Raw genomic sequence first — 12,500 nt, 5'->3', positions numbered from 1 at the left:
CTCAGTGTGAGTCTTAAACAAATGCAAAAAAAAATGGGTAGTGACAGAACGACATAACATAAAAAAACTAATTAATCGTATAAACTTTCAATAGCAAAATTTGAAACACATTCTGATAACATATCAGAGTAATGCATAGCATTAATATGACTTTTAACAGATATGCACAACAAGTTCTGATTAAATGTGGTACAAATCCCACCTAGCCAACCTCTACACATTAGCTCTGCAAATCCTACAAACACACCATTAAGGGTATAGTAAACCCTTTCCAACCTATACATACCAATATTGGTTTATGGTGAACCCATCCAATCGATACACACTATAAAGTGGTCGTATTCCACATGATTGTAAAGCACTCAAGATGCTTACAATATTGCGATTTTAACAACAAATCATAACAATGCATTTAAACTACTTAAAAACAAATTTCTTTCTCTTCATCATTAAATCCCAACCCAAAATGCATATGCAAAATCCTCAATACAAATACGTTTATCAAATTAGAATTTCACATAATCAATTATAAAATAGCATAATCAGTATGCAAAATTTTATGATCATCATGCACAAACACTTACATATACCAAAATATTCATATTATATACATCTTTCCAATCCATACGAATAACAGAACTAAACCTTACAAATATTTATTAATAAATTATTCTAGCAGTATTACACCAACCGTAATCATAACCAATGCTCCAAACATCTCTACAGAGGCTTAAACATGTACGAAATCAACCAGAGATCAAAATGAATCATTTTACAAAAATAATGCAAAAATAGGACTACACAACTATGTGAGAGGGTCCAGACCATGTGACAGGGATACACGGCCGTGTGGCTGAGAAAAATGCCCGTGTGATTGAGATATATAGCCGTGTGGACAGACTGTATGTCTAAGTTTCATAATTTAGGAGCAGGGGAAACACGATCATGTGGCTGAATATCATGCCCGTGTGACAAAGGCATACGATTGTGTGACTAAAAGACACACTTGTGTGCGATCGATAAATATTTCCCTACAGAGGTCACATGGTCGTGTGGTCAATCCGTGTAACACACCCTAGGCTATTTTACTCGCAAATTTACCTAATTTCTAAGTGACACACGGTCGTGTGAGCCGCCTGTGTATAGCACATACCCGTGTGGTTCGTAAACCATCCCAAAATCTATTGTGATTCACAAATTTCGAAACCAAAATGATCCCTAAATTACATAAGTTTAAGAAGCACACCTTAAATTGTGATTCAAAGCACCAACAAATGATCGAAACGTCTCAACTCCACCAATTCTGAAACTCAATTACAATTACACACCAACCTATAAGTAATTAACCAAACTGGTACAAAAGAGTCGACTAAAACTGATCTTAACCTCAGGAAACACAATACTCACACTACTCCCATTTCAATTCTTTGTTGAGTGTAAACCCAAAAGACAGACAAACTCTAAAGAACCAGCAAAGATGAAATCTTAAAACACAGAGAGAGAACGAAATGCCACAAGAATTTCTAAGATCTTAGGAGCATCAATTGTCAAAGGAAAGAAAGAAAAATTGAAGAAGAGGAACGAAAGAGAAAACAAAACAAAACTGCACATCAAAAAGAGTGGAAAAAAAAGAATGATTTGTAGGAGAATTTTAGGGATTCTTTTATTCAAAAGGAAAAAATAAAACAAATAAAATAAAACACGATTCAAGAATATTTAAACCAATCAATTTTTTTTCTTAGAGTTGGAACCAAAAATTAAAACAAAATTTTCACTTCACTCACACTAGAACTCAAACACAAGACCAAGGGTAAGTAGAATAACTAACCACTGAACCACTAGGCTCATCGTTGTCTCTCAAACACACAAGAAAACATAAGAATCTAACCGAATCCACTTAACTCACCCACTAAACCTTAATAATTCTAACCCTAATTTTAGGTTGTGACAAATCATGTGCACGTGAAACCTGAAAATAACCTAAAAATTTTGTTATGATATGAATATGCATGGATAAATGTATATTGTGGGGAAAAAAATCTGAAATTTTGGTTATCTTGATATCTACCATTGTGAGTTCCGATACATGTTAATATTGGTTGCGTTGAGATACGATACTCCAAATGTTGTCTAAATTATGGCTAATTTGTGAAATTTATTTAACATAATTATCAACCTTTGCACTGGTTTCCTTGTGATGGAACTCACACTGAGTATCATAGCTCACTTCCCCTTAAATTTTCATCCTTACAGATAACCTACAAGGTTAGGACGCGGACATGGCATCCGAAGGGTCTTTGTTCGAAAGGATTTATTTTATTAAAGAATTTTAAGTTTATTGTTTTATTCGAAGATTGTATTATTTTATTTTCGAACCATGGCATAAGACTTAAGTTTTGAGATTGATTTATTTGCATGACATTTAAATTAAATTATTAGGATATTATATTATGATTATTAGACAATATGCTTGAACCTCTAATTTTTCTTAAAACCAATAAATATCATCTTTCAGCTGTTAAATTAAAATTAAGGTTTTAAAGAATAAAAGAATGGTTTGCAACTAAGTTTCCTACCAAATTAATAAATTTTTAAATTAACTATTTTCAAAAACTATGATAACCCTACAAGGCCAATTCGGTGGCTAATGTAATTTTCTGAATTTAGATCTAATGTCTAGGTCAGGCTGGGGAGGTTACAGTTTTTTTTTTTTTAGGTTTTCAAGGTATCTACTAGAGCGAGTTTAGTAACTAATCATTCGCATTTGATAGGCCCATTAAAAGGTAGATGCTGGCCATTAGTTTTAAAACTGCTCCATACCCAAGATAAAGATCAAACCCTCTACCATTAATTAAAGTAAGAGAAATCTTTATCAACTTATCTAACTTTTATATTTTAACAATAATACAAATGAAAGTTACGGGTTAAATTTTGGCGTAAATTAATAAAATAGAAAATGTCTATCATAGGGCTAAAACCGACAATAATAATTTAAAAAACCTTATGCTTTTATCATTAAATCTAGACAAGCTTGTTATATAACTTGTTTTCTCATCTATATGGTTTAAGGGGAAAACAGCTCATATAAAGTTCATCCAGTAGAGACGGGACAACTCATAGCTTTTACTCATGTGGGCCTAGATTTGAGGCTACAAGAAAGGATAAAATTGTCATAAAATCAGCATTACTATGGAATCTTACATCATCTAGGAATACTGGCTCAAAATCATTTGTGAAATCTAAATAGAATAATATAACTCCAAAATGTAAAATAATACATTGAAACTTATAACATACAATAAGCATAGTAACTTATTAGTTTGGTGTTAGTCATACATATAAAACCCACAAGTTAAGTCTTGAAAACAATGGGAAAGTCTGGAATTCTTATGTCTCCAATAATTCAGGTGTAGTATTGATAAATCTTAGCCAGCATGATTTTCTAAACTTGGACCTATTCTATCAATACCTCAATTTTTAAAATTTTAGGGTTATTTTACATGATTAAATTTAAACATTTTTAGACACTAAGGATGAATTTGAGTTTCATGGAAAATTTAAATCACAAATCAACTCACCAAATCTTAAGAAATTTTAATAATAATTTTTAAAATTTAATTATTATAAATATAAATGTATATTTAAATAATTATAATATTGAATTAAACTAAAAGACTCATGTATCGTAAATTATGAATGATGTAACGAATACTCAATTTCATTTGGTGAAATGGCATAGCGCCCAGCTATGATTAGAAATCAGCATAATGGACAACTCATAATTCGTTGGAATATAAAGCATTTAAACATCACTCTCTGGCAAAAAGAATGTTTTCTTGTTTATTTTTAAATGAAATTTATGTTATGAATGGCTTGGAGGGAAAATAACAAGTATTTATTTATTTTATTTTATTTTTTTGAATGGCAACTGGGCTTTTATTATTAAGATCATAAAAACAAAAACCCAAAATTTTCATGTCCAATTGGAAACATAAATAAACAGAAATGGACATACCTTTTAACTCTGGTAAGGAGCCCATTCTTGAAAAAAACAGAAAATTTAATGCAGAAACTAAATAATTGAAAAAAGGAAACCTAATTGATAATCCCAATCAAATCGAATAGCTTGGCCAACATTAATCCAAACGTCTTTTCATGTCAATAGTTACGCCTGTTTCGAGATAGCTTTTCTCAAAGATTTTCCATGTATATGCTATATTGACTTCTCATTTCTCTATCCCGAAGTAATTTCAGTCCGGATTTTCTCTCCATCTTCTTTCCGGATCTGTTACACTGCGGATCATCGCTTCCCCCACCAGGTATGATACTTCTCTTTTCTCAAGTGCTTCTTTTGCTAGATTATGGGCTTGAGCATTCTCCGTTCTATGAATAAACTCGAAGGTAACATCTTAAAGACTTTTTCTTTTATTCTGAATATCCTGAATAATCGCTCCAAGAACTGATTTGTCCACTTCTGTCGATTGACATTTCTTAATAACTATTTTTAAGTCTCCCTTTATTGTTGCTGAAGATAATCCCATTGATATTACTAACTTGATGGCATCTAACCCTGCATGAGCTTCTGCTACGAACAGGGATGAGATATTTTCATGGAGAATCTTCTTTAAGGCTTTTAACACACCCATCTGGTCCTGAACCACTAAATTCGAGGCCAATCTAAAATTTCTTTTGTCGAAGGCTGCATCAAACTGTACCATTAAACTCGTTATCGCCCCTGTTTGGTTATGGGTTCTATCAGTAAAAGAGGTAAGTTTCTTTTCTCGAATCCCTTCCAGTTCTGCTATATATCTTCTAATTTTCTTTACCAAATCCCTATCTGAAATGGTTGTTCTTTCATGGACATACTGGTTTCATGAGCTCCATATGAACCATAAGCCATAGCAAAAAATCCAGCACTGTTCCTTAGTACTTTTTTCAAAAACCCAGGTTAGCCATTCTCAAATGTTTTGATTCATATGAGTTGTAACCCAAGAGAGATTAAGACTCTGTCACATTTCACTGATTGCAGGACATTGTCTAAAGACATGGTGATTATCCTTTTCTCTAGAGCTACAGCGTGGACTACTGACGTTAATGGCCACTCTCTTGTATCTAAGATTGACTAGTTTAAGGATGTAGTTCCTGGAGATCCGCCATATTGTTAATGTAATTTTTTATGGTAGTTGAAAATCCCATAGTCTCCTATAGAAACATTTAGTTTCGGTCTATAATAAGTAACTATTAAGATCCATGCTAGCAAATTGTAATAGTTTGTAGGCGCTTCGTACTGAGAAATCTCCAAAAAGTTCTTCTTTCCACACTTGAAAATCTTCATGGTCTACTTCTGCCAAAGGGATCTGCAAGATCTTTTGGGCAGTTTCCGATTGAAAGGTACTACTGACTAACTCCCTTTTCCATTGTCTATTTATGTTATTAATTAGATCCGAGACTAACTGCAAATCACCATTTCCTTCTCTGTTTTGCCAACCAACTGCTACACTCCCTGGAATCCAGCAATCATTAGTACCTCTTCCAACTCTTCAGCCAAGTCTATCTGGAAGGAGCCTCTTTGCTGCCCAAATGCTCTTCTAGTTAAATAAAGGTAAATTTCTCAACTGTGCATTTAAAAAATTTGAGTGTGGAAAATTTTTTTCTTTAAGAACTCTGGCTAATAAAGAATTTGGACAACTAAAAATACGCTCTACTTGGCTAATAACAAAATATTAAATTGACAAAAAATTTGGAAACCCAAACCTCCTTTTTCTTTTAAAAAACACATGTTTTTCCAAGAACACCAATGCATTACCTTCTTACCACGTCCCTTTTCCCACAAAAATTTTGCAATAATACCTTCTATTTCATCACATAATGATTTTGGTAATAAAAAAGGCCATTGAATATGTTGGTATAGCTTGCGAAACAGCCTTAATAAATACCTCTTTTTCACCTTGAGACAGAAATCTGATACTCTAGCTATCAATACGCTGCGTTAGTCGATCTTTCAAAACTTGAAAAGATTCCTTCTTTCTTCTACCTACTAAGCTCTACAGCCCTAAATACCGTTCCAGATCATTTAAGCTTCAAACTCCCACTTGATTTACCACCAATTGTCTATCTTCCTCCGGTGAATTTCTACTAAAAAAGACAGCTAATTTATCAAAATTTACACATTGACCCAAACCTTTTTTATATTCTCGTAGAATCTCATTGATTACGCAAACTCCCCTTCTTGTTGCCTCTTCGAACAATATGCAGTCATTTGCAAATAATAAATGAGACACCATTTCTACTAACCTTGACACTTTTAAGATCTTTTCTATTATTGCTAATTTCATTAGGAATAAAAACGGGCTCAATAGATCGCCTTGTTAAAGACCCTTGTTTGGATAAAGGATTTCTCCAATATTTCCATTAACCACAGTCGAATAAGAAACAATAGACATACACTTCATAATGGATTCTATCCATTTTTGAGAAAATCCCATTTGGCTTATAATTTCCCCAACAAAGTTCTATTCCACTCTATCATAAGCCTTACTCATATCTAGCTTGATTGCCATGAATCTATTTTTCCCCAATCTCTTCTGTTTTAGCGAATGTAGTATTTCATATGCTAACAATACATTATCCAAAATAAGTCTTCCTAGCACAAAAGCACTCTGTGCTTCATCAATACAATTATCAATAACTCATCTAAGTCTGTTAACAATAGCCTATGCCAGTATTTTATAAATAACATTGCATAAGCTAATTGGTCGAAATTGTGTCATATTAGAAGGGTTGGTGATTTTTGGGATAAACACAATGCGTGTTGAATTTTTTGAACTAACCTCCATATCTCCAGTCAAAAGGTGTAGACAAAAATAAACATCATTTCCAACGATATGCCAGCGTATTTGATAAAATAGGGCTGGAAATTCGTCTTCTCCTGATGCCTTTGTAGATCCCATTTCGAACAGTGCCTCTTGAATTTCCTCTCTGGTATATGACGCTATAAGCTTTCTATTATCTTCCTCAGATATACATCGATGAATCCCTAAAAATAAATGTTCATTGAAAATTGTATTCCCTACTGTGAATAAATTCTGGAAATAAGCCCGTGCAATACCCTTCATTTCCTAAAAGTCCTCTGTTTCCCCTCTACTTTCATTTTATAGCTTATTAATCTGATTTCTCCTCCGTATCTGTGTTGCTTGGCTAAGAAAAAACGTTGTATTTCTATCGCCAAATTTCAACCATTTCAAACGGGCCCTTTGCTCTCAGTAATATTCATCCTTTTCAATCTCAAAGTTTAACTGAATCTTCGTGTCGATCATCTCAGCCAAATTCATATCATCCCTTTCAGCTTCTACTAATTCTAATAATTTTCTGTTAAAAACTTCTTTCTCCATTTTCTGTTTGTTTTATTTGCCCAGCCCATTTTGTCAAACCCTTCTTTAATAAATCCAACCTTTGCAATAAGTCTCCTGCTGGCGTTCCTCATATACGTTTGACTTCATCAATAAAAGAATCCTCCAATGTCTACCAAGCTTCAAATTTAAAACAATTTCTTTTTCGCCTTTCATCTTCTCTTTTTGTGATGACTAAAAGAGGAAAATGATCAGAAAAAGAATGAACCAGGTGCTGAATTTTTGCCTCTGAATTTTTGCCTCGGGAAACATTAGCATCCATTTCAAATTTTCCACTCCCCTATCAAGTCATTCTTGTATATTAGTCTTTGGTAAATTTCCTCTCTCCCATGTAAACCACCTACAAGAAAATCCGGCATTATTTAATTGACATTCCTCTAATGTTTTTTGAAACAATTCCATTCTTTTTTCATCTCTAGGCAGACCTCTCTTTTTTTCAAATTCATACATTATTTCATTAAAATCTACACATGAAAACCAAGGGATATCTTCATCATGATAAAGATTTTCCAAAACAGCCCATGAGTCTTCTCTATCTTAAGCGCATAGGATACCATAAAAACCTATAAATCGCCACTTATCTTTAATTTCAGTATCTTCCACTGTCACGTTAATATGTCTTTTGGAAAAACTTTGAAGCGTGAAATTAGTATCATTTCTCCATGCCAAACACAATCCTCCTCTAATACTTTTCAAACCAGCTTCAACACTATTTGCAAAACCACAGCTCCTTCTAACTCTCTCCATCTGAATTCTACAAAGTTTAGTCTCCATAAAGAAGACTATTTGGGGATTATAGATCTTCAGTTAATGCCAAAGTCTTCAAATTGTCTGTGATCTCCCCAAACCACAGACATTCCAGCTTAGAATTTTCATTGTGGCCGGTCGGCTTGCCTCATGGTAGCCACTGATGATAAATGATTTGGATCCCCTATTTTCTTGTTTCTTGACATTACCTTACTAACTTCATCTTTTTCTGATAAGTCATCAATTTCACCTCTAGACCTCTTCTTTCCCTTCTCTCCTATTAATGTTGTATCCTCCAGATCATAGTCCATCGTAGTGTGGATCTGATCTAACAAAATGTCTTTGATCCTTTGGCCAAAACCTGATGATCCCCCTTCTAAATTGAATCTAAGAACAGGATCCACATTCTTTTCGAAACTCTTTTTATTTTCAGCCCTCCATTGCCCATTCCTTATTCCTTTATTGTTTTCACCAATACCACTCATTGTCCCATCTCCATCCTCACGTAGCCATATACTATTCATAGCTAGAGTTCTTCGAGATTGAGCTCATAAAGATAAATCCCAACCCATATCAGCAACTTCTACACAGAGTGTCATCTTTGCTTCACAAAAAGAATCACTATGACCCAATCTTCCACAATAAAAATAAAGTAATGATAATCTCTCATATTTAAAATCGACATATGAATGTCTCCCACAAAATAAAATTTGTGTCTTTCTTTTTAATGGACACCTTATATCAATTTGAACTCTAATTCTCATGAAGTTTCTATTCTCCTTCCCCAGATTTGATCCATCGTATTCTAGAAAAACCCTATAAAATTTTCCATTTGCACCGCTAAATTCTCAGAAAATAGACCAATAGGTACATCATGGATCTGTACCCAAAAAGGTGTCATGACTAAAAGCACTTGTAATGGATCCTCCCCCATTGCAGTTTATAAAGAAGCAACAGATGATTATTAAAAGTCCAAGGAGAACCCTTAAAAACCCTTTCCAAATCCATAGTGTGATAAAATTGGAACAAATATATTTTTTCTCCTAGATCTCAGATCTGAACGCTTCGAACTAGATGCCACAGATTTGCTAAAGTACTTTTCATTGCTAGAAAGTAAATGATACTGGCTGTCGAGAAACAACCCACTAATTGAAAATTCTCCCCCATTCCTTCCCTGGTCAGATCCAGTTGTATTTGAATAACTTTGTCTTCTTCTTCATTTATTGAAAGTTGAGCCAATTCGTTTTCCATTTTTGCAGATGTAGATCACCAACTTTGTTATCTTTCTTCGGAATGTAGGAGCCAATCACGCAAGGTGCACCAACTTACAAAAAAAAAACAGAAAAACTAAAGGGAACAACAGTAACCCTAAAACTCTTGCTAGAGATAGCAAACAATAGCTTGCTAGGGTAGCACACTAGAAAATGCTTGAATTTTAAAAAAGTAATTTTATAAAAGTTATAACAAATATTTATTTTAGATGGTGAAGGACAAGCTACATCAACACAATAGAGGCTCTAACCTTAGAATCAAGTTAATATTATGGCATGTTGACAATTCTTCTATCGCAACTCAAACATGACATATTTGGAGTGATTATAGACACTTGATACAATAAGGAAATTAGCTTTACATGGTCCAAAGCGATGGGCAAAAATCAACAAAATAACCAAGCATCCACCAAACTAAAGAGGACGGTGAAAAAATCATCTTTAAAATTACTTGAAAATACAAGACTACATGCATAAGCAAGACTAAAAAAAATTCTATAAGAGTAGACAAAAAATTTTAAAAGTGAAGACCTATTAAACAATAGCAAAAAAACAAATATATATAATTTAATATAACACAGGTCCAAACCAACTCGTGAAATCATTTATTATTTTTAAACACTCAACACAAAAACAAATTAAGAAGTGGACGAAGAGCCAACCATATTCCCAGAGAAATTATCGGTATCAAGTGGAGTTTCATTGACCACAAGCATCGTCATTTGTCCATCATAACTTGTGAAGACAACAAAGATACCCATAAAATATATCTACAAACTAAAAAGAGAACAATTGTGGGTATCTTTATTGTCTTTACAAGTTGTGGTGTTTGTCGTCATTGAAACTTCATCAACCACCAATAGTTTCTTTTGGAAAATTGGTGGATCTTCGTTGATTTCTTAACATGTTTCTATTTTGAGAGTATTTTAGAATGATAAATTATTTCACAAGTCGATTAAACCCGTGTTGTCTTAAGTTATATATATATTTTGTTTGTATTCATTTGTTTAATAAGTTTTCACTTTTAGAAGTTTTTGTCTATTCTTGTAGCATTTTTTTTAGTTTAGCTTATGCATGTAGCTTTTCTTTTGCAAGTGATTTTAGGGATGATTTTGTTGTCGTTCTCTCCAATTTGGTGGATGCTCGATTTTTTTGCTGATTTTTACCCGTCGCTTTGGATTATCCGAGGTTGATTTTCTTATTGTATTAAGTGTTTGCAATCACTCCAAATATATCGTGCTTGAGTTGTGATAGAGTTAATTATCAACGTGCCATAATACTCATTTTATGTTGAGCTTGAAACATTTGTTGTGTTGATGGAACTTGTCTTTCACCGCATCTAACAGATTTTTGTTATTTTTTCCCCAAATTGTATAGTCTCATTTATAGAATAAATTAATGAATTTCAAATAATTAAATAATTAAATAATAGTTTGATATTAATATTTATATATTTTTAATTAAACTTTAAATAAAAATTTTAATTTAAGGTTGAACTATGAAAATGGACTATTCAACTTGTGAAGGATCTATTTAATAAGTGTGTATACATTAGTTAAGTATTATTTATTTATCATTAAAAAGTAACTTTTATATTTAATATATTACCTTCATTGAATTAAAAAAAGAGAAATCGGTTGAGTTTTAGTTTTGTTGGCATCAACATTATTATCAATGTAAAAGAATGTGAGTTTCAGTGCGCAAAAGCATATTTTTATTTAAGGGTATGAGACAGATTATGTGAAGTTTTGATGAAAAATAACTTAACTCATAAGGTTTGATGAAAAATCTATCATTATTTATTAAATGAATTTCAAATAAAATTATAGATTTATCGTATTTTGTTATCTTCAATATTTAATTAAAATAATAAAAATATAAAATTTTGAAATTACATGTAAAACCACAATTACTATTAATGCATCCAAATAACTATAACTGAAATTAAATATTATAAAATACGATGATATTAAAATAAAAACATATCCAATCCATTAAGTTAAATGTATTTTACGCTAAACATAAAGGAGTAAATGTCTTTTACTAAAAGAGCCAAGAGTGCTTTGCTTAGCATCCTAGTAAAAATAGTCTTTTCTGTGGCTTGGTATGACAAAAAGTGGTGGTGTCGACGGTTTCAAAGGGGAGGAAATCTCCCTCCTGACAGAAGAACTTATTCAATTATCAGTAAAAAGCTCATTGGTTGTACCAAGTGAAAAGCCAACTCTACTCTGTACTATCTGGACAAAGAAGTCCTATAATCCGGATAGCTTCAGGGCACAGATGAAAAGTACATAGAAAACAAGGAAAAAATTTAAGATCCGATTGGCAGGACAAAATTTATTCTTGATTGTGTTTGAAGATGAGGAAGATTTGGAGATAGTTTTGGAGGGGCAGTCATGGTTATTTCGAAAGAATTTAGTGCTTTTTAATTGGTTGACTAAACCGATAGAGGGAAGTCATATCCGACTTAATTCATCCCTGTTTTGGATTAAGATTTGTCCATGTTTACTAGAATTTGACAAACAAGATTTATTGCATGCTATTGGATTCACTTTTGGGGGCGTTCTTAGATCTGAAGTTAATGGTGAGTTTTTCGTATTAGAATTCAATTAGATGTGTAGAAACCCTACGCAGGGGTATCTTCGTCTCAATAATAGTTTTGGATCTCTTTCAAGTATGAAAAACTACTTACATTCTACTTTGGCTATAGGAAGATGGGGCAAGGTCTTTAAGAATGCATTGAATTAGCCCTTGCAGAAAAATAAAATTAGAGATAATCCTCGTTTCTCTCTAGCATTAAAGGCAGAGTTAAATTTAATTGGAAAAGAGAGTTTAAAGTTTAATGCCATGCAACCTCAATGTTCATATGTGGGTACTTTGGAGAAGATTCCTGGGCTGAATTCACAAGAGGAGACAGCAAGTGATATGATCCAAAATAATCCAAGATAGTTCAAAATATGCAAAATCGGAGAAAGAGATAAAGTTGCTAAAGGAAGAGAGGCCCGTGGAAAAGAAATTGAATGGGAAGCAGAATAATGTGTAGAATTTTTGAAACCAGCCAAGAAATCTAACT

General features: G+C 32.8%; 1 long non-coding RNA gene across 1 annotated transcript; it reads left to right on the top strand.

Moving 5' to 3' along the window:
* Positions 1 to 4,056: 4,056 nt before the first annotated feature.
* LOC108464829 (uncharacterized) lies at positions 4,057 to 10,856 on the top strand. The gene is made up of 5 exons (XR_001868357.2): positions 4,057 to 4,319; positions 4,596 to 4,947; positions 5,030 to 5,391; positions 5,515 to 5,602; positions 9,416 to 10,856. It is a non-coding gene; the product is annotated as an uncharacterized LOC108464829 (long non-coding RNA).
* The last annotated feature ends 1,644 nt before the right edge of the window (positions 10,857 to 12,500 follow it).

This window comes from Gossypium arboreum, chromosome 3 (assembly GCF_025698485.1).
Source record: "Gossypium arboreum isolate Shixiya-1 chromosome 3, ASM2569848v2, whole genome shotgun sequence".
In the NCBI taxonomy this organism is placed as follows: domain Eukaryota; kingdom Viridiplantae; phylum Streptophyta; class Magnoliopsida; order Malvales; family Malvaceae; genus Gossypium; species Gossypium arboreum.
This window is presented reverse-complemented; position numbering and strand designations above follow the sequence as displayed.